The sequence below is a fragment of the Bos taurus genome, chromosome 1 (assembly GCF_002263795.3).
Source record: "Bos taurus isolate L1 Dominette 01449 registration number 42190680 breed Hereford chromosome 1, ARS-UCD2.0, whole genome shotgun sequence".
In the NCBI taxonomy this organism is placed as follows: Eukaryota; Metazoa; Chordata; class Mammalia; order Artiodactyla; family Bovidae; genus Bos; species Bos taurus.
In genome coordinates, this window is record NC_037328.1 from 140,555,226 (window position 1) to 140,578,475 (window position 23,250).

Genomic DNA, 23,250 nt, shown 5'->3' on the forward strand with positions numbered 1-23,250 from the left:
GATACTTCATACCTTCATCTTACGTCTTTGTGGAAGGCTTGATGATTTCTTTAGAAAAAGAAGATCGAGAATCTCAGAAACATTTGTAACCATTACAAGAATTAAAAACAGTCCATCAACATTCCATGACTTAAAAAGAAATAACCCAAACCCAGGAGGGGATGCTGCGTGCATGCTCAGTCATGTCCAACTCTTTTCAACCCCATGTACTGTAACCAGGCTCCTCTGTCCATGAGATTTTCCAGGCAAGAATACTGGAAATACAGTTCCTACTCCAGGGGATCTTCCTGACCCAGGGATTGAACCTGTGTCTCCTGCAAGTCTCCTACATTGCAGGTGGGTTCTTTACTGCTGAGGCCCTGGGGATGCCCAAGGAGGGGGAGGGATGAACTAAAGAAGCCATGTAAAGAGAAAGCACAGCATAAAGTATAACATCACACAACAGAAATATGATCAACTCACTCTCAGAATGGATCAAAAATTTAATTAGATACCCTTTTGATGATTTTTTTAAAGGTGATTCAAAATACTGATGATTAAAGATGTGGAGGGCGTATCAGGCAAACGTAAACAAAGAGATGGCATCAGTCATGCTCTTTAGTAGACAGGATGGAGAGAGAATGGCCCTTTATTATAGCAAAAGGTATAATCTGTGACACAGATATGGGGTGTGTGTGTATATATATATATATATATATACACACACACACACACATAGTGAAAATATCACATCAAAATTCATAGAGTAAGAAATAAAAGACAGATAGGCAAAAGTATGCTAACAGCAGTAGACTTTACCTCTATCAGGCCACGACTGATCAAACATATCAATACACAAACAATGAAGAAAATAAAGATTTAAACCATACAGTTAAAGAAGACCCTGGTGGGCTACAGTCCATGGGGTTGCAAAGAGTCGGACACAACTTAGTGACTTAACTACAGATGTAATGCAGGGCTTCCCTGGTGGCTCAGTGGTAAAGAATCTGCCTGCCAATGCAGGAGATGAGGGCTCGATCTCTGGGTCTGAAAAATCCCCTGGAGAAGGAAACGACAACCCATTCGTGTTCTTGCCTAGGAAATCCCATGATCAGAGAAGCCTAGCAGGCTACAGTCCATGAGGTCTGCAAAAGAGTCGGACATGACTTAAGAGACTAAACAACAACGACAACAACATATATGTAATTTACTTGCTTCCCATATGCAAGGGAAAAAATTTCCAATCTTGAGGACATACTAATATTAGGCCACATAGAAAAGTTCTTTAAATTTTTCAGAGTGGAAATGATACAAATCAGAACTTTCTCTGAACTCAATGTGAAAAAACTACAATTAAACAAGAATTCTCAAGTGGAATTTGCTCTTGAGAGTCACAAAAGGAACCAAAACGGAGATCAGAGATTATCTAGAAATAATGTTAACAAATATAGTTAATGTTGGAACCTATATAATATTCCAGAAACAACACTTGGAAGAAAATGTAAGGCTTTGCACAGCCATATAAGTAAAAATAAAGGATCAAAATATACAAATGAACTTACTTGCAAAACAGATTCTCAGACTAGAAAACCAACTTATGGTTGCCAGGGGAAGAGATTGTCATGGTGCTTGGAAAGGTCTTGTACACACTGATATATTTAAAATGGATAGCCAACAAGGACCTACTGTATAGCACAGGGAACTCTGCTTCAGTGTTATGTGGCAGCCTGGATGGGAGGGGAGTTTGGGGGAGAATGGGCCCATGCATACGCATGGCCGAGTGTCTTCACTGTTCACCTGAAACTGTCACACCATTGTTAATCGGCTGTATCCCAATACAAAATGAAAAGTTTAAAGCTTGAAAAAAATAAAGGACCTAAATAAATAAGTATCCAATTAATAAAAACAAATGCAAGGATCAATGTATTAGAAGGCAAATTGATACTAGAACTATGAGATAGATCTAACATTTTTAAATAACTAACAAAATACATAAGTGGGTGGTTAAAATAAGCAAGAAGAGAACAAACTTACAAAATTAGAAATGAAAATAGGGGATGAATCCAAGACAGTGATAAAATTAAATGCCATAACACAAATCCATAAAAGAAGGAAATTAGAACCATGAACACTGAAAATGAAGATGGAAATATTATTTGCACACAATATAACTGCAAAACTAAAAAATTCATGACTCTCAATTGAAAAAGCATTACAAATGGTAAAGATAATTCTGTGAAGTGACTGGGTAAAAGGTAAAAATAGACCGCCTAAGGATACGCAAACAACCACCCTTTTGTTACCAAGATCCTATTCATAACAAGAAAAAAGATTAAATGTAATAAAAGTCGGCTTTCTAGGTGGTTCTGTGGTAAAGAATCTGCCTGCCAATGCAGCAGACTCAGGGTTGATCCCTGGGTCTGGAAGATCCCCTGGAGAAATCAATGGCAACCCACTCCAGTACTCTTGCCGGGAAATCCCATGGACAGAGGAGCCTGGTGGGCTTCGTCCATAGCATCACAAGCAGTAGGGTATAGCTGAGCACACACACACACACACGGCCATATGAAAACATTCTGAAATGCTTCTCAAATATACAAAAGGACATTTGAATAAGTGGAAGAGTGAAGTCGCTCAGTCGTATCCGGCTCTTTGCGACCCCGTGGACTGTAGCCTACCAGGCTCCTCCGACTATGGGATTCTCCAGGCAAGAATACTGGACTGGGTTGCCATTTCCTTCTCCAGGAGATCTTCCCAACCCAGGGTCGAACCTAGGTCTCCCGCATTGGAGGCAGATGCTTTAACCTCTGAGCCAAGGGAAGCCTGGCAGATTCTATTTAATACCAGAACTATTAATACACTAAGAAGGGCACTTCTTGAATTAATCTATACATTCAGACCACAATAATGAAATACCAAACAGATATTTTCCCAGATAACCTGATTTTAAGGCTAGCATGCAAAATTATCCAGAAAAAAAAAATCTTCAAAAACTTAGTAAATAAGGCAGAAATAGATATACCAGATATTTAAACATATTTCAAGAATGTAGCAGGGTGCATGAATAGACAGAAGAACAGAACAGAAGAGAGAGACCAGAAGACAAATAAATTAAAAAAAAAAATCAGTGTGTGACAAAAATAGCATTGGATATCAATAGAAAGAAAATCAATTTTTCAATAAATGGTGTTAAGATAACTAGAACTTCTGGGGGAAAAAAAAATGAAAGCGCATACTACCCAACTCATCAAATTAAAACAAGTTCCAGGGATTTAAACAACACAAAATAATGTAGTTAGAATAAAAATGGATAAAAGGTTTCATATAACCTAAAATGGGGGATGTCTTTCTAAGTACGATACAACAATGTGATGTCATAAAACAGTTCATGGATTCAGCCACATAAGCAAAATATTTTTGTAAGGCAAAAGCAAAGAAAGTAAAAAAAAATCCACAGTGCATAATATGGAAGAAAGAGTTTGTCAAACTGTGATGAGATCCTATAAATCAATTATTAAAGAAAAAGTCAACCACCCAAAAGAAAAATGGATGAGGAATATAAATTGATGGTTAACTGAAAAGGAAATCTGAGTGTGAAGGACTATATGAAATGATGCTTTATTCACTCATGGAGATGCTCATGAAATTCTTGAGATACTGTTTTCACCTATCAGAGTGGCAGAAACAAAAATGCTGATGACATGAGTCAGCCAAGAATGTGTGGACATACCCATACAGCACGGATGGAAATTAAGTTGATAAAAGATCTCAAGAGACATAATTTAACAACATCCAACACAATTTTAACTTTTGATTTGGAAGGTTCACTTCTTGGCATTTATGTAACAGATATACAGGGCACCTTCAAGCTTATTAACTTTTAAGAATATTAGTTTAGCCCTGTTCATAATTATAAAAGAACTGAACAACACATACTGCTCATCAATAAAGACCTGGCTAAGTAAATTGAAGTGTACTGATGAAACAGAAACCATACAGCCATTTAAAAGAAAGAGGAATCTGACATGAATTAAAGTATTACTCAGGAAAGCATAAGTTACAGTTTCCCGCTTATGCAAATAAATTATATATTTTCGTATGTTTGAAAATGCATAGAACATCTTTGAAAGACTATCCAATGAACTGGTAACAGTGTTTGCCTATGAAGTGGGGAACTGGGTGACTACAGGCAAAGAAGATTAACTCTTAATAAAAACATTGACAATTACACAGCAATAATAATAGCTGCGGAGAAGGCAATGGCACCCCACTCCAGTACTGTTGCCTGGAGAATCCAGGACGGAGGAGCCTGGTGGGCTGCAGTCCATGAGGTCGCGAAGAGTCGGACACGACTGAGCAACTTCACTTTCACTTTTCACTGTCATGCATTGGAGAAGGAAATGGCAACCCACTCCAGTGTTCTTGCCTGGATAATCCCAGGGACGGGGGAGCCTGGTGGGCTGCTGTCTATGGGGTCTCACAGAGTTGGACACGACTGAAGCAACTTAGCAGCAGCAGCAATAGCTGAGATTTTCTAAAATCCCTTTGCCAGGATCTGACATTATTTATCTATCCATCCATCTATTCATCTATCTATCTAATTAAATACTGTAATATTTAAGCCTGTCTTAACACTGTGAGTAATTACATTAAGTCCTGGACTTTCAGCAGTTTAGAGAAGTTCAGTAATCTGCCCCAGGTCAACCCACCCAGCTCTGCAGTTGTAGCAGTGGCTTCACACTCAAGCATTCTGCCCCTCTAGTTAGGAAGATATGATAGTAGAACATCATTCCCAAAGATGTTCATATCTGTAGCTGCAGAATCTGTGGATAAATCAGCTGATCTTAAAGTAGATTAACCTGCATGATTCAGATAGGCCCATCGTAATGACAAGCATCCTTAAAATTGACAGTGAGAATTGGGAGAGTCAATGTCTGCATGAAATGATGTCAGAAAAACTTGACCAGCCATTTTCAGCTTTGAAGACACAAGCGGCCCTGAGCAAGTAGTCCATAGAAGCTATAAAAGGCAAGAAATCTGTTTCTCCTCTGGAGCATCCAGAAAGAGACATATCCCTGCCAATTCTTTGATTTTAGCCCAGTAAGACTCACTTAGCCCACTGGACTTCTGGCATCCACACCGTAAGTCCGTAACTGTGTTGTCTTAAGTCACTTAGGTTTGTAGGAAGTTGTTAAAGCAGCAACAGGAAGTTAGTGCAGTGAATAAGACAAGAAGGACCAGAGGCAGAGAAGAAGGCAGGAGGGAGCAGGGTGGGATTGAAAACCTCTTCACTGCTCTTGGAATTCCCTTCCTGCGTGTTTCTATAAAACGTCACACAGGGACTGAATGAGATTCCAGCCACACCACCTGCAACTGAACCCAGAGCTCCTCTCAGCTGAGTCCGGCGCTTCTCACGTGTCATCCCCACACCAGCAGAGGGTCATCTGAGAACAGGTTACAAAAGCAAATTCTTGGGCTCCTTTTCAGACACCTGGAATCAGCTCCTCTGAGAATGGTGGCCCACAATCTGATTTAATAAGCCTTCTAATTCTGAACTGGTGCTTGTCTGAGAACTATTATCCTCATGTGGCTGTTGGTTGAGGCTGGTCGGGGCCCCCAACTTATAGAATGTTGAAATCACCAGGGTTTTTTGTTTTTTTTTTTTTAATCTCAATGCACCCTAGGCCAATTGAATTAGAATGTTCCAGTGTAGAAGGTGAGTCAGGAAAATAACCCATTCAAATCAATATAGATCAATGCCAGAAATTGTCTTATATTCTGTCTTCCAAGAGCATAACAGAGGAGCCTTGAATAGTAAGGAAATGACCCTTTCTTCCGACAACTTGTCTGATTATAAGCATGTGTGTTACAAAAAAGAAAAACAATATTTTCTGCAAGATTGTCAAATTCTAAGGTCTGTTTGTTTTTAAAGCATAAAAATAGAAGAGGAACGTGTCCTTGCTGTTTTGAGTGGCAGAATCATGCCAGCAAAAATCTCAGAAAGACTGTGAAATATGCAGATGTGGTCACAAGGGTATAATATAAATGGAACTGTGGCTCAAAAAGAAACGCCGGCATCCCACAGACATGTGCTCCGCCCCATCTGTGAGCCCAAACTCACTGCTCATGACTGGAGCGTTGCTGGGGATCACAAGTGTGCTTGTGTCCTTTTGGAAATAAGACAAAACACAGCCTAGATACATCTACCTTCCTGGGACTTGAGACAAATAACATTCACTCACCCCAATCTAGAGCCACCTCTGCCCTGATACCACCTTTCATTCTTGAAAGTCTTTGATTTAAACAACAGCCTCCAATGTCCTCACCATCTCCCACATGACTATTGATTAGAAACACACACCGTTTCAGGGATGGAGGGTGAGAAGGGTATACTGTAGTCCATGCCATTTCCTGAAAGCCTGAATCCCCTCTGTGGCGATTTTGACCAGCAGGTCTCCATCTTATGCTTGAATGCTCACAGAGATGGGGGACTCATTACCTCACAGGGCAGCCCTCTCCATTTTTAAAATAATGGTTTTTTCAATAGTAAGTTCTATGGAATATTAGTCAACCATAAAAAAGGAATGAAATGGGGTTATGTGAAGAGACATGAATGGACCTAGAGACTGCCATTCAGCGTGAAGTAAGCCAGAAAGAGAAAAACAAGTTTCATATATAAATGCATATGTGTGGAATTTAGAAAAATGGGATACCTGATGTGTTTTGCAAAACAGAAACAGATATAGAGAACAAAAGTATGGGGAAAAGAGGGAGATGAATTGGCAATTGGGATTGACATCTACACACTGCTGATACTATGTATAAAACAGCTAACTAATGAAAACCTACTTCATAGCACAGGGAACTCTACTCAGTGCTCTCTGATGACCTAAACAGGAAGGAAATCCAAAAAAGAGAGGCTATATGCATACATATAGCTCACTGACTTCTGTACAGTGGAAACAGAACATTGTAAAGCAACTACACTCCAATAAAAATTAATAAAAAATTGTAAGTTCCTCCTTGGGCTTCCCTGGTGGCTCAGAGGTTAAAGCGTCTGCCCGCAATGCGGGAGACCTGGGTTCGATCCCTGGGATGGGAAGATCCCCTGGAGAAGGAAATGGCAACCCACTCCAGTATGCTTGCCTGGCGAATGCCATGGATGGAGGAGCCTGGAGGGCAAAGAGTCAGACACGACTGAGCGACTTCACTTTCACTTTCAAGTTCCTCCTTATATGGACCTGAAACTGCTCTCTCTATTCTCAGCTTCTATTTATGCCTTTGCTGTCCAGGTGTGGAGGGGACACATTATTAAAAATATTATACTACTTGTACAAATACTTGCACAAATATTACACTATTACAAATATCACTATTACAAAGCCCTTCTGACCCTTGCTGACTGCAGCCATGAAATTAAAAGACACTTACTCCTTGTAAGGAAAGTTATGACCAACCTAGATACCATATTCAAAAGCAGAGACATTACTTTGCCAACAAAGGTCCGTCTAGTCAAGGCTATGGTTTTTCCTGTGGTCACGTATGGATGTGAGAGTTGGACTGTGAAGAAGGCTGAGCACTGAAGAATTGATGCTTTTGAACTGTGGTGTTGGAGAAGACTGTTGAGAGTCCCTTGGACTGCAAGGAGATCCAACCAGTCCATTCTGAAGGAGATCAGCCCTGGGATTTCTTTGGAAGGAATGATGCTAAAGCTGAAACTCCAATACTTTGGCCACTTCATGTGAAGAGTTGACTCACTGGAAAAGACTCTGATGCTGGGAGGGATTGGGGGCAGGAGAAGGGGACGACAGAGGATGAGATGGCTGGATGGAATCACTGACTCGATGGACGTTGAGTTTGAGTGAACTCCGGGAGTTGGCAATGGACAGGGAGGCCTGGCATGCTGCGATTCATGGGGTCGCAAAGAGTCGGACACGACTGAGCAACTGATCTGATCTGATCTGATCTCTGACCCTTGCAAATAACTGACACACTTCCTATCTTCTCCAGCTTGCATATCCTCACTTTCTTCAAGGCAAAATGACAGCAATTTCTTGGAGACCCTCTCAAAGGGTTTTAAAAAAATCATCAAGGCTCCAAGCACATCATAACTCCTCTGTGACCTGACATATAGGTTTGATTTCTGCGGTTTCCAGGGACACTCATAGGAACTCGATTGAACTTAGCTCTTTATCACCTCCAAAAATCATAATTTTCCCTAATGAAGTTACATTTGAAAACTTTAAAATTTTACATTAACGTAATTAATCTTTGTATTAACTTTGCCCCCTATATTTCCAGGAACATTAAAACACCTGGATCTCATGGATTTAGAATTTAAGCCAAGGATAAATATACTAGTCTGTGTCTAAAGGCACTTTCACCACTTTCACCACCAGGGGGCTCTCACATTTTGGTCAAGGGTTGCCATTTCCTTCTCCACATTGGTACTTTACCTGCATTTAAAAAATTAATAAAGGGGATAGAAAACAACATTCAAGTTTAAATGTAAGATGTTACTGACACAAAGATACAGAATTTTTTGATTTGTTTCTTAACCTAATATACTATCTCTTTACACACATTTACGCACATTTAATTCATAATTGTGCTGTGCTATGCTTAGTCGCTCAGCTGTGTCTGACACTGTGACCCCATGGACTGTAGCCTGCCGGGCTCATCTGTCCATGGGATTTCCCAGGCAAATATTGGAGTGGGTCGCCATTTAATCCTCCAGCGGATCTTCCTCACCCAGGGATCAAACTCATGTCTCCTGCATCTCCTGCATTTCAGGCAGATTCTTTCCTGCTGAGCCACAGGGAATTAATAATTTCTTAAACATTTAATTGATCTTTATCCACAAATTTATTTAAATTTTTTACCATTTGTCTTTATCAGTAGGAACTGTCATATGACCATTTATGTGAAAGAATGAATGCTCTACTTTCAGAAATATATTGCTTTCCAAAGGCATATATTCAGAAGAATGAAAGATGGCATGAAATTAATTTGCCTGTCAAACTGAAAACGATAAGAAAGACAATGCTTAATGTTGAAAAGGGTAAGAGAAGAGTCATTACTCTTACACAAACTTGTTAGACATGAAACTTATATTTTGGAGGGCAATTTGGAAAATGATGGCATATTGTAAAATGTGTGTGCAAAGAGATATGCTCAAATATTGGATTTTTTTTTACCAGCAATGTTTATAGTAATGAAAATGAAGGGATAAGATGAAAGCCAAAGAGTAGGAAACTAGTTAAAAAATACAATTACATATCAGAGGGACAGAAAGAGACTGAGAAAGAAAGGATGTGAAGAGCAAGAGAGAAGAGAAACAAGAAGAAAACAAATACCATTTTCTCCAAAATCAGCTGTATGTATACATATATGCCCTCCCTCTTGGACCTCCCTCCCACCCCACCCCAATCCCACCCCTCTAGGTCATCACAGCGCACTGAGCTGAGATCCGTGCCCTCTACAGCAGCTCCCCACTAGCTGTCTATTTTACACATGGTACTATATATATATATATATATATATATATACACACACACACATATATATATGTCAATGATACCCTCAATTTGTCCCAACCTCTCCATCCAGCCCTGTGAATGCAGATCTCAGGCACCCTTTCTCAGAAGTGACTGGATGGAAGAGGAAGAAGGAGAACTCAGAGGAAGATACAGGACTTGGGAAACCCAACACCAGGGAGAAATGTAAGGAATACTGAGAGTCACACAGAGGGGCTGGGGCTATGCAGGCAGCGGCCACTTCAGAGGGGCACCCAGGGGTAGGGGTGGGGGCTGGGGAGCTCTAGAACTGAGAAGTTACCTGGCACACGTGACTGTGTACAACAGTCTTCTGAGCTGCGAAGTGTGGAAGTCTTAGCTGTTTAAAGCAAAAATGGTGGACGGATCCAGACTGTCATACAAAATGAGGTAAGGCAGATGGAGAAAAACAAGTACCATACAATAACCCATATATGTGGAATCTAGAAAAAAGGTATCACTGACCTTATTTTACAAAACAGAGATAGAGACACAGATGTGGAAAACAAACATATGAACACAAAGAGGAAGGGGGCTGAGATGAACATACACATACCATTGACAGGTACGTGCATGCGAAGTCACTTCAGGCGTGTCCAGCTCTTTGCCACCCTATGGACCGTAGACCACCAGGCTCCCAGGCCCTCTGTCCATGGGATTCTCCAGGCAAGAATACTGGAGTGGGCTGCCATGCCCTCCTCCAGGGGATCTTCCAACCCAGGGATCGAACAGTGTTTCGTGTGTCTCCTTCATTGGTAGGTGGGATCTTTACCACTAGTGCCACCTGGGAAGCCCATACTATTGAGGCTATAAGAGGTAGTTAACTAATGAGAAACTACTGTATAGCGCAGGGAACTCTAATCAATGCTCTGTGACACCTAAATGGGAAGGAAATCAAAAAAAGAGGGAGTATTTTTTTATGTATAGCTGATCCACATTGCTGTACAGTAGAAACTAATACAACATTGCAAGCAACTCTACTCCAAAAAATAAAAATAATTTTTAAAAATGGCAAAAAGGGAAAATGTGATTACAGAACACTACCTGCCTCAGTGGTTCATGGTATTTATATGGTTATAATGGATTTGACTAAAAACTGAGACAAGTACATGGGAATAAAGGATATCTAAGTTTCCGATCTATTGTAACATGAAATCAGTAGATACATGAATAAGACTTAGAAACTTATTAAAGTAGGAAGAAATTTAAAGGAGGCAATAATTTTGAAGTAAATTTAAAATTAAAGAAATTGGGTAAAGTGAATAGCAAAAGGACTTGTAAAAACTGATGGAAGGGATGGCCTTTGTGGAGGGAAATGGAGGGATTAAAAATATTTACATATAGTGTTTGATTAAAAGTGCCAATGAGGCAAATATATGCTATGCAAAAGTGTTTTAATAGGTTCAAGGACTTCCCTGGTGCTCCCGTAGCTAAGACTCCACAGTCCCAATTCAGGGGGCCTGGGTTTGATCCCTGGTCAGGGAGCTAGATCCCACATGCTGCAACTAAGACCCAGCCCAGCCAAATAAGACATAAATATTTTTTAAAAAGAGGTTCAGTAGGGGAAAAAAGCATAATCTTATATTACCATAGGAGAAAAATTTAGATAAATCTACTCCAACAAGTTTAAAATTGCTCATCTCTGGGGCATAGGCTTATAGGGGTTTCTCACTTTTTAATAATCATTCCTGTTTCCTGAATATTTTATAGGACATCTATCTTTTGTCTGTTACCTAACAATGACATACTTACTATAAATGTTATAACTCATAAAATAATGAAGTTATACATTTTGTTTCAGGTTTGGCCATAAAAGGAAAAGTTCTGTAACCTTATACAGTACAGAGAGCTGCTCAAACAAGAAAAATTTAGTAAATATGACCACCAGGAACTCCATTAGGCCATTAGTCTCATGTGTCTGTCTTGCTGTAGCTCACTGTTCACTGAGCCCAGGGGAGGCAAGCCGCCAGCTAAGAGGCTGCAGGAAAATGTGAGCAGCCCTAGGAGCTGCAGATGCATTTCTTCCCTAATGGTGGAGGCAGAGGTGGTGGCCGCAGCAGACGTAACGTAACACAGCCCAACACACCTGTGAGGGCTTTCTAGGTGGAGCTTATTTATGCTTACTGAACAAAAGTAGCCAGTGGCCAAGCGAGTACCTCACGATGCACATGCTCAGTTCTATAAGTGATCTGTTCCACAATCATTATTTACAAAACGTGGGGTGAGATAGACTGACCACCTCCAGCTGGCCAATTGCTTTCTCCCTATGTTCCATCCCCTTCTGGGTCTCTCGCCTCACAAGCTATGTGTAGTCCATCTTCTGTGACATTTCCTTGGCGAGTAACACTGACCCTTGGATTTACATCTTGCAACAGCAGTCGATGTTTTGTAGCATCTACAAAAACAAATAGCTACATCCCCAACACATAGCAAAGCCCAGTGCCAGGTATCACCTGGAACTCATGTTGCAGTCCTTGCCCTCATGGGAAAAGAAGGGCCACCCACCACATGTGGAGTGCCTTTATCTCCCAAGGCCGAGTCCAGTCCACAGTCTGTCCTTGTGAGATTGCAGGAGAGCCTCCACACAGGCAACTCAACCCCAGTGGGACTTAAATCCGCGCAGGTGCCAGGCCCATTCCTTGAAAGGGGGGATTTTTGAGGCGTTCACAGCCCACCCACGTGATTCCAAATGCTTTATAAGCTCTGGTTCACATTGTTCTAAATCCGCAAGAGAACCAAGTTAGTAGCACAACATGAGACACAGACTTTACCTCCACACAGAGAGCCATACAATTTCCAAAGCTAAGGACACAGCCTTTACAGTATTTCAAAGTGTGAAAGGGCATCAGAAGGAACATTGTGGGCACCATGTAATCTTTAACTGGACTGCCTGTATCTCTTGCTATGGGTTCTTCCCACACTTGGTAAACAGCTGCTCCAGTCTCAGTTGCCGCCGTTGCTCCAGGAACAGAGCATTGGGCTGTTTTATCAATTTTATTTCTGTCAACTCCCACTGTCAGCACATCAGCCCATATTTGCATTCTCCTTACCCGGTAGGGGCCTTTACCAGCTTGGCCCTGTTTTGGGACCTTCACACTTCAAATCCCCTCTGCCTGCTGCCATCCCTTTACTTCTCCCAAGCTCGCCAACATCGAGGTAGCAGTTAAGGAATCAAAAGAGGTGGACGGGGAATTGTACAAAATGGTGTCTCACATGCCACCTGTAAAGCATTTGTCATCTGGAGGATCCTCCACTCATTGCTGCTGCTGCTGCTAAGTCACGTCAGTCGTCTCTGACTCTGTGCGACCCCATAGACGGCAGCCCACAGGCTCCCCTGTCCTAGGATTCTCCAGGCAAGAACACTGGAGTGGGTTGCCATTTCCTTCTCCAATGCATGAAAGTGATAAGTGAAAATGAAGTCGCTCAGTCGTGTCCGACTCCTAGAGACCCAATGGACTGCAGCACACCAGGCTCCTCCATCCATGGGATTTTCCAGGCAAGAGTACTGGGGTGGGGTACCATTGCCTTCTCTCCTCCACTCATCAGGCCAACATAGAAGCTCAAAGGATGGATGTCCAGCTGGCTCCAAGCACAGTGATGGTTTCCCTGTCATTGTCCACCACTCTAAAGCCCAGGTCCTTGTATTTTCTGCACTTCACTTGCCATCCTGAGCGACATTTCTGGCTCTCTGCAGTCTCAGTGGACTCCTCAGGCCTCCACAGGGATGGGTTCACAGGCCCTGACCCAGCTCTATGGTTTCCCTTTCCCTTTTGCCTTTTTTCTCTCTCTCCACTGGGGTTAGTCCTTGCACTTTGCCAGCCTTTGTGCACTTCATCCTGACTGCAGAGTCTGTCCCGTTCCTCTTCCCTTTGGCCTCCCAGAGCAACCACACCTCCTCGGCCGTGTCCTTCTGCTGCACAACGGGCCTTGCTAACAAGTGGGGACCCACAGTCTTATAACGTTCGTTAGTCTCATAATGTTCCCTTACCACCTCATTATCAGGGATGCTGGGTTCTTCAGGGTCACGAAGTTCTTGCTCTAATACCACTACACATTGAGCTAGTTCTTCCAGGCATCTCTGCACTGCATACCTGCACTGCATCGCGTAGGGCATGATCCATATTCACCTTCAGGGCAGTCAGGAAAATCCAGCCTACGGTACCAGCAGCAGTCAGTGCTGCCTTGTTCGGCAAAGGGGAACTCACTGCCTCTAACACCTTTTCAATGCTATCCTGGGACCAGTCAACTGTCTCCCAGTCTTCTACAGGGGCCCATGAAGAGAGGACCTCAGTCACTGGGTTCCACATGCTATGCGGTGGCCACTGGCTTCCTCCATCCATTGGAGCCTCAGGCTCCTCCACCTGCTGGGAATCCTGCTGACAATGCCAACTGTCTTGCTGTGTGACACTGTTGGCCAAACCCGGGGTAGGCAAGGCATGAGATTAGAGGCTGGAAGAAAATGTGAGGAGTTGTAGGAGCTGCAGACATGTTTATTCTCTGGTGGTGACCATGGCAGCAACAGACATAAAATTACACACCCCAACACACCCGCAAGGGCTTTCCAGGTGGACCTTATAATGCTTACAGAAGAAAAGTAGCCCATGGCCAAGCAAGTACCTCGTGACACGCATGCCCAGTGTGGTAAGTGAGCTCAGCTGTTACATAATCATTACTCACAAAACGTGGGGCGAGAGAGCCTGACCACTGCCACCTGGCCAGTCACTCTTTTCCTAAAGTCTGCTTTACAGGAAAAAGGCTTGGAATGCTATATCCACACAAAAAAGTATTGAGTCATTTTGGTTTTGTTTAGCAACTTTATTTTCATTACGGATATTTTATGGTTTTTCATACCTAGACTCTAGTCATCATATTCGGTTTTCTCTAGCCATTTCTTTTCTGGTGTTTTCGCCCTTTAATGCATCACAGGGGGTAAGGTGTAACTGGGAAACATCCATCCCTGGCAACTTTCTTTTCAGAGGTTCACTGTCATCAACAAATTCTGATTTAGTAGCAAGTTATCCTATCAAAGTAAATGCTTTACTTTCTCTTTATTATTATTTAAAGTTCAGTTTTTTTTTTTTTTAGGTTAACTGAATTTCTATAGAATTTTAAAATATATCAATTTAGGTTATTATTTGAAATTTTTGTTGTATATTTTAGCACAAATACATTTGCTTAATTATTACTGGGCAGCACTTTACCTCTTAAGTTCTGACTTTACCTCTTAAGTTTCTGGCAGAGGAAATAGCCAGTTTACAAGCCAGAGAAAGGAACTCCCATTAGGCAGAGACAAGCTGATTAATAAGGTCAGGATGGTGTTGGATCTTCCCTCATTGGAGAATCTACCTTTTTGGGTACCAGCTGGTTAGGGACGGAAATGACATTAGATTTACAGTGATTCTTTGCTGCCGCTGCTGCTGCTAAGTCGCTTCAGTCGTGTCCGACTCTGTGGGACCCCATAGTCGGCAGCCCACCAGGCCCCGCCGTCCCTGGGATTCTCCAGGCAAGAACACTGGAGTGGGTTGCCATTTCCTCCTCCAATGCATGAAAGTGAAAAGTGAAAGTGAAGTCGCTCAGTTGTGTCCGACTCTGCGACCCCATGGACTGTAGCCTACAAGGCTCCTCTGTCCATGGAATTTTCCAGGCAAGAGTACTGGAGTGGGTTGCCATTTCCTTCTCCAACAGTGATTCTTTACCCAGGGCTTAAAAAAAAGAAAGAAAGAAAATATAGCAACTAAGTACGCATGGAGTGGTACTAAGGTCCCAGTTCTAAGTGACTGGCAGGGATGAAATCATTGAATCCCCCACAGCGGCCTGATCAGCAGGGCTCTGTTTTCCCCTTGCTTCATTGATAGAGAAATGGACAATGGAGATGAACCATGCCAGCAACGCCCAACTCTTTTGGCACCAGGGACTGGTTTTATGGAAGACAATTTTTCCACTGATGGTGGGATGGGAAGAGGATGTTTTCAGGATGATTCAAGAGCATTCCATTTATTGTGCACTTGATTTCTATTATTATATCATTTCAATCTCAGATCATCAGGCATTAGATCCTGGAGGCTGGGAACCCTGGCACTGAGTCTATACTGTAGACCACCTGCCCAAGGGCACAGGGTTGAGTAGCTGTGGAGCCAGCCTTTACTCTTAGTAACCCGGCTCCACCCTCCATGAAGCTGTGACCACATAAGATCTTTGCTGAGGGGGAGAAGTCCTGCTCCATCCTTCTACCAGGAGGGAAAGCTCAGAGCAGTGAAGAGACTGTCCAGGGATGAAGCTGGTCTGGAACTCACACTCTGAGCCTGGTCTCACTGTGGCAGCTTTTAGTTCTGTGATGTCACTTAGACAAAATGACATCTATTTGTCACTTAGACGTGTCAAAGAAATGGTGTGTCTGTGCATAAATATGGAGAATGGGGACACTTCACCCTTCAATTCTTAAATTTAGAACATAAGATTACATCACATCTCAAAACACATGTTCCTGAGGAGATGGCTGTGAAGTTATTTTTTTCATATTGAATCATATTTTAAATTCAGGAAGAGTTATTTAAAGTTATCCTGAATAAATCACTTTTTAAAACTAAAGAAAACTTTTGGGAAATATCTTTCAATCTACCAGTTCTAATTGTCATAAATTTGTTTCAGTTAAATAGAGATACACATGCATCTTGTTGTACTGGCCATACTGTTTCCTAAAAGGAAAAAGAGAGGGATAAAACTTCATTTTGAAATAATTTTATCTTGGATTGTTAATTACTAGGTGGTGCTAGTGGTAAAGAACTTGCCTGCCAATGCAGGAGACTTAAGAGACACAGGTTCAACCCCTGGGTCATGAAGATCCCCTGGAGGAGGGCATGGCAACCCACTCCAGTATTTTTGCCTGGAGGATTCCCATGGACAGAGGAGCCTGGTGGGCTACAGCTCATGAGGTCACAAAGAGTCAGATACAACTGAAGCGAATTTGGCCCCCGGAGAAGGCAATGGCAATCCATTCCAGTACTCTTGCCTGGAAAATTCCATGGACAGAGGAGCCTGGTAGGCTGCAGTCCATAGGGTTGCTAAGAGTCGGACATGACTGAGCGACTTCACTTTCACTTTTCACTTTCATGCATTGGAGAAGGAAATGGCAACCCACTCCAGTGCTCTTGCCTGGAGAATCCCAGGGACAGGGAGCCTGGTGGGCTGCCGTCTGTGGGGTCGCACAGAGTTGGACACGACTGAAGCGACTTAGCAGCAGCAGCTGCCCAAATACACACACATGGGAACTTAGAGGGTCAAGATTGATACTTCAGAGTTCAAAATCAAACACAAGAATAGTTGATTTGGTCTGCTTCATGTGTGAGTTTCTTTCAGAGGAGGTGGATTATTTCTAATGTTCCTGTGTTAAAGTGGTTTTTTGTTAAAAAAGAGTGACCGGTACTCATTTCTCAAAACAATTACTCTGTGTGTCTCCTAGTCTGTCTCCTTCAAGAATTTGGGAATGCTACCTCTCCCTGGACATGTGTGCACAATGTAGAAGCTTGGTACAGAACAGCGTGCATCTCCCTGACGCAGGAAAGGAGAAGAGGAAGCACAGCTTCCCGGGCTCATTAGCACACACACAGAAGAGCCTTGATATTTTTGTTGCAAAGGTCGTCCAGGTCGGCCCTGTTGGTGGGCTGTGAACTTACTTCCCAGCAAACAAGACAGTTCACATGCAGCAAAAATTTATTTGATCAGAAACATCAGTGCCATTTGGGAGGAATCAAGAGGCAATTCACCAAACTGGCAGAGACCTTGCTAAAAAGCAGCCATCGTCAGTCAGTTCATATTCTGGCAAGAACTTCCAGGCCCTCTCAGTTAATGGCTATGAACTTATTGGCCAGACTGAAATAGAAAGACCTCTTGACCTGCATTCAGGGAAGTGAAAGTGAAAGTTGCTCAGCTGTGTCCAACTCTTTGCGACCCCATGGACTATACAGTCAATGGAATTCTCCAGACCAGAATACGGGAATGGGTAGCCTTTCCCTTCTCCAGGGGATCTCCCCAACCCAGGGATCGAACCAATGTCTTCCACATTGCAGGCAAATTCTTTACCAGCTGAGCCACAAGGGAAGCCCAAGAACACTGGAGTGGGTAGCCTATCCCTTCTCCAGCGGATCCTCCCAACCCAGGAACTGAACCAGGGTCTCCTGCATTGCAGTTGGATTCTTTACCAACTGAGCTATGAGGGAAGCCCAAGAGGGACATATTCCTTTTGGATGATGATTAAGGTTATATCAAATGTGCAATGTGAAGGAGATAAATGTTGGAATTCCTTATGAAGCTTACTGGGTATCTACCCCTGAAAATAATCAGTAACTATAAATGAAGGGGTAGATTCAAGGTGGCTTGGTGGTAAAGAATCTGCCTGTCGATGCAAGAGACATGGGTTTTATCCCTGGGTGGGGAGTATTCCCTGGAGGATGAAATAGCAACTCACTCTTGCATTCCCACCTAGGAAATCCCATGGGCAGAGGAGCCTGGTGGGCTACAACCCATGGAGTTGCAAAGCACTGGACACAACTGAGCAACTAAATAACAAACTACATGCAAACAAGTATAGGTAATTATTAAACTAAAAACACATAAAGACAGGTATAGAAGGTTCCAGAAAATGGTCCAAGAATACCCTTGGTATGCCCCTTTCAGCACAGACTCTTCTATCTCACTGTTTTCTAACATTTTTTTTTAGTAGAACACACTTACTGTTCTTCATCTAAAAATTAACAATAATGATAAACAAATAAATACGTAACTGAAAATGGAGCCACAGCTTCGGGAGCTACCGCCCTCCCCTCCCACCGGCAGCCAGCACAGCCCCTGGGGCTCCAGCAGAGCAGAGTTTGAAAAATGCTGCTTCCATTCTGGTGCCTCACAAAGATCTAATATGTCAGCAAATTACCTCAGGTTTGCACATTATCATTAATCATGGTTGTCACGGGCGATGGCAGCATTCCCCCAGACATAATAAATAATGATGACCTTAAGGCTTGTGCAGGCAGAGCCAGGGACTGGGGGACTGTGTGTGAGTTTGCATACATGTGTGCCTGTGGATGAGAAGGGGGGTCCAAGTCCGTCAGAGACAAAGGGAAACATCGCTCATGACATGTCCTCTGAGAGCCCCTGCGAGGAGACCCCCAGGAAGCCTGGATCCTGCAGACACCAGAGCAGGTGAGTCAACATTAAGTGGCCCAACAATCTGCAAAGACATTCTGCAGGCTCTCAAGATCATTTGAAGATAGGCAGTTCTGCAAAAAACAATACCGCTCATCATCCCAAACAGACAGCTCCTGTCCTCCATCCTGGATTGTGCAGAGCATCTGAGACTCTCAGAAGCTTCCCTAGCAGTGAGGCATCCACTCTCATCCAGCCAGCTGTGAGCAATGAAGTCACATTTTCCTTTCCTGGGGCAGAAGCACGTCACTCAGTCCTTCTGGTGCTCTCCTGTGTTTAACCCTTCAAACTCTGCCTTGACTTGTGTCTGAACATTCAGATCAGTGCCCTGCAGAAGGCTGCGAGGGTGGTACATCCCATCTTTCAGGGTTAACTGGGCCAGTGAGATGCTTTCAATGGTAAAACTCTAATTAGACGTGGCAGGGAGGCTTCTCCTGGAATGGGACTGGCCCCTACCCCTTGCCAATGATTGCAGACCAAAGTCAGGCACTTTCTGTCACCTTCATCTTAGTCTAGTTATTATTTGAATTACATTGTCTTCAGTCGAATTACCAACATGTACCTTAATAATGTGCTTACCTTTGTAAGCAAAACTGTCCACCTATGCAGTTTGGGTAGTTTCAAGTCTCCTTCATTCCATTCCTTATTGTGTAAGGGATGCAAACTGCTTGTATGTTCTTAATTATTTAATACTCTAGGCTACTTTATTCCCCCATCATGGTTCATCTTTGTGTAAATTCTGCTTCACTCACCAGCTAGACTAGAAACCTCACAGGAGAAGGAACATTATTGAAAACATCCCTGTATTTCTATGGAAGCATCTCCATTTGAAGGCACTTAGTAAAGATATGTGCGAGCAAGAGAAGTCACTTCTGTCAAGTCTGACTCTTTGGGACCCTATGGACCGTGGCCCACCAGACTCCTCTGTCCATGGGATTCTCCAGATAAGAATACTGGAGTAAGTTGTTGCTCCCTTGTCCAGGGGGTCTTCCTGACCCAGGAATCAAGTCCGTATCTCTTGTGTCTCCTGCACTGGCAGGTGGGTTCTTTACCACTAGTGCCACCTGGGAAGCCCTAGTCAAGAATGCTCAGTGGTAGGTCTCCATGGTGGCTCAGCTGGTAAAGCATCCACCTGCAGTGCGGAAGACCTGAGTTCAATCCCTGGGTTTAGAAGATCCCCTGGAGAAGGGAAGAGCTACCCACTCTGGTATTCTGGCCTGGAAAATTCCATGGATTGTATAGCCCATGAGGTTGCAAAGAGTTGGACACAATTGAGCAACTTTCACTTTCAAAGTATTTACCTGCTAAGGAAGAGAGATGGGTTCAGTCCCTGGGTTGGGATGATCCCATGGAAAAAGAAATGTCAACCCACTCCAGTATTCATGTCTGGGAAATCCCATAGACAGAGGAGCCTGGTGGGCTATAGTCCACAGGGTCAAAAAAGAGTTGGACACAACTTAGCGACTGCTGCTGCTGCTGCTGCGTCACTTCAGTTGTGTCCGACTCTGTGCGACCCCATAGACAGCAGCCCACGAGGCTCCCCTGTCCCTGGGATTCTCCAGGCAAGAACACTGGAGTGGGTTGCCATTTCTTTCTCCAGTGCATGAAAGTGAAAAGTGAAAGTGAAGTCACTCAGTTGTGTCTGACTCTTAGCGACCTCATGGACTGCAGCCCACCAGGCTCCTCCGTCCATGGGATTTTCTAGGCAAGAGTGCTGGAGTGGGGTGCCACTGCCTTCTCCAAACAACAACAAAGTCAAGATGTACAGATAATTTTAAGGAAGAAAGTAGTGTGAGAAAGGCCAGTCAACTCTGACTTTGAACTCCAGCTCAGTCATCCATTCCTGATGTGGACTAGGACCATTTCTCAACATGAAAATTTCCTTGGGTTGTTATGAGGGTTAAATATTAATATTTAGACAAAGGTCCATCTAGTCAAGTCTATGGTTTTTCCAGTGGTCATGTATGGATGTGAGAGTTGGACTGTGAAGAAAGCTGAGCGCTGAAGAATTGATGCTTTTGAACTGTGGTGTTGGAGAAGACTGTTGAGAGTCCCTTGGACTGCAAGGAGATCCAACCAGTCCACTCTGAAGGAGATCAGCCCTGGGATTTCTTTGGAGGGAATGATGCTAAAGCTGAAACTCCAGTACTTTGGCCACCTCATGCGAAGAGTTGACTCATTGGAAAAGACTCTGATGCTGGGAGGGATTGAGGGCAGGAGGAAAAGGGGATGACAGAGGATGAGATAGGTGAATGGCATCACCGACTCGATGGACATGAGTTTGAGTGAACTCCAGGAGATGGTGATCTACGGGGAGGCCTGGCGTGCTGCCATTCATGGGGTTGCAAAGAGTTGGACACGACTGAGCGACTGAAGTGAACTGAATGCATGCAAAATGCACAAAGTACCTGGCATACTAATTAATTTATAATGATCATATTGATGATGGTCACAAATATTCATAAAATATTGATTTAGAATAGCTTATTAATGACTTCATCAACTAAAGTGTTTGTGTCCTTATCTAACCAACCAAAAAAGATTTTAACTGTGTTTATGAAGGTCAAATAAATATGATAGATGCAATTAACCACTGGGAAGCAAACTTGAGGGGACGTTCAGAGGGGGTGCATTTTCTCATGCCTAGGCTTAGGTTCCTGTTTAGAAAAGGGAATATTCTTTTTATCTAGGTGGAGCTTCACCCATAGGAGAAAAAATAATATGGAAAGAGAAGACAGAGCATTTCTGAAATCCTTTTGGGGGTTATTGACCCTCTTCTCCCAGAGTCCCTACCTTTAAAAATCTAAATTCTGTGTGAGCAAATAACATGTTAGAGATTGATGGAGTCAGCCCACAGGCTCACCTACATTAAGTTAACTTCTATGCATAACAAATTGAGACTATGTTTAGAAATATCACATACTTTGTTTTCTAAACACCGGAGGCATGGTTAAAATGAATTTTAAACCATTGAAGAAATTATTTCTCACATAGATTCCATATTAAAACATGTCTATACCCCAGTGTTCATTGCAGCACTATTTACAATAACCAAGAAATGGGAGCAACCTAAGTGTCCACGAGAGATGACTAGATAAAATAGATATGGTACATACACACAATGGAATACTACTCAACCATAAAAAGAACAAAATAATGCCATTTGTAGCAACATGGATGGACCTAGTGATTATCTGGCTAAGCGAAGTAAATCAGACATAGAAAGACAATTATTATATGGTATCACTTATATGTGGAATCTAAAAAATAATATTAATGAAATTATTTACAAAACAGAAATAGAGATATAGAAAATGAACTTACCAAAGAGGAAAGGTTGGGGGAAGAATAACTTAGAAGTACGGAATTAATGTATACACACTACTGTTTATAAAATAGATGAACAACAAAGACCTATTGTATAGCAGATGAAACTATATTCAATACATCACAATAACCTATACTGCAAAAGAATCTGAAAAATAATTTGTGTATGACTGTAACCAACAAAGTTGTGTACAGCTTTGTGTAAGCAAAGTGTACACCTGAAGCTAACACACTACTGTGAATCAAGTATAGCTCAATAAAAAAATGTCTAAATATGTAATGCATATGATTCTGATGGCAGAAACTTGGCTCTGTTGTTGCTGAAAGCTATTAATGTAGGACCCAGTGCTAGCATGAATTAATGTTACAGAATGATGTTCCTTATACTGAGTGCAGTATTTTAAAGCAACAAGGAAGCCCATGACTAATCCCCAGTAAGACTTTGGATAACTAGCCCTGAAAGATACTATTGGGTCATGGACAGAACACTCTCAAAATATTAATATTTATATATTTTCTCTCTGATGCAACAGGAAATATTTTTTGGTTAATCTACCAAATATATTGTTTCAGAAAAGAATTAACAATGTCTATTCATCTAGAAAAAATGATCTTAAAGCTGTTACATTCAATTTTAGCTCTTCTCACAGAAGCTTCTGTGACAGAAGCCACTTACTATAGAAAGTTCATGGGGAAAAAATAAATAAAATAGATTCATTGAATAAAAAAGAAAGTAAGTTCATGGGAGCAAAGGAAAGCCTTGCTCAGAAACATGAAATGTACTCAAGACTAACATTCTTCAGTACTGGGTTGAAAGGCCAAAAAATAATTCAACAGTGCTACAAAATTATAAATTCCTTCTGTTTTTTGAAAAGCACAATAAAGCCAGAACCACATTCCCTGGTACAAACAGTAAATTATGACAATATAAGCACTGTCCTAATTCACCTATAGCAGAGACTTGGAGCTTGGTTAGAATTTGGGTTTGGGGCGGGCAGGGGTCATCATGACTAGCTACTCCCTCCCAGAGGCCGACAGGACACATATCGGGCAACCTGGAAGGAAAGAGGCAACTGATGGGGGGCAGAGCAATTTATGAGGCCACAGCAAGTGAAGGGCAGAGCAGGAACACAAGCCACTGTGCTGGCTACTGACACGAGGTTGTTTCCCCTCACCCCACATAGTCCATACA

The 23,250-nt window shown here is 42.5% G+C and overlaps 1 protein-coding gene across 1 annotated transcript in view; it reads right to left on the reverse strand.

The window, feature by feature from the left end:
• Window positions 1-23,250, reverse strand: part of DSCAM (DS cell adhesion molecule) — a 690,454-nt gene that overhangs the window by 423,203 nt on the left and 244,001 nt on the right. The window lies entirely within an intron of this gene.